This window comes from Halictus rubicundus, unplaced genomic scaffold (assembly GCF_050948215.1).
Source record: "Halictus rubicundus isolate RS-2024b unplaced genomic scaffold, iyHalRubi1_principal scaffold1149, whole genome shotgun sequence".
Lineage (NCBI taxonomy): Eukaryota > Metazoa > Arthropoda > Insecta > Hymenoptera > Halictidae > Halictus > Halictus rubicundus.
In genome coordinates, this window is record NW_027489690.1 from 16,634 (window position 1) to 17,500 (window position 867).

The window sequence follows — 867 nt, forward strand, 5'->3', positions numbered from 1 at the left end:
ATATTGTTAGAAACCGTCTATATTACAGTGATATCACGTCGAAAATCGTCTAGGACCGATACGGAAAAAGTTTCCTCTTAGCGGTGGGACTTAGAAAAATTTCCAGAGTTTTGTCGACGGAGTAGCACATCCGTCCATTATTTGCTAATAACTCGATGAATAATAATTGTAGCGAGTTTGGTGTTATGATATATATTGTTAGAAACCGTCTATATTACAGTGATATCACGTCGAAAATCGTCTAGGACCGATAGGGAAAAAGTTTCCTCTTGGCGGTGGGACTTAGAAAAATTTTCGTCGAACGTCCGACGGAGTAGCACATCCGTCCATTATTTGCTAATAACTCGAAGAATAATAATTGTAGCGAGTTTGGTGTTATGATATATATTGTTAGAAACCGTCTATATTACAGTGATATCACGTCGAAAATCGTCTAGGACCGATAGGGAAAAAGTTTCCTCTTGGCGGTGGGACTTAGAAAAATTTTCGTCGAACGTCCGACGGAGTAGCACATCCGTCCATTATTTGCTAATAACTCGATAAATAATAATTGTAGCGAGTTTGGTGTTATGATATATATTGTTAGAAACCGTCTATATTACAGTGATATCACGTCGAAAATCGTCTAGGACCGATACGGAAAAAGTTTCCTCTTAGCGGTGGGACTTAGAAAAATTTCCAGAGTTTTGTCGACGGAGTAGCACATCCGTCCATTATTTGCTAATAACTCGATGAATAATAATTGTAGCGAGTTTGGTGTTATGATATATATTGTTAGAAACCGTCTATATTACAGTGATATCACGTCGAAAATCGTCTAGGACCGATAGGGAAAAAGTTTCCTCTTGGCGGTGGGACTTAGAAAAA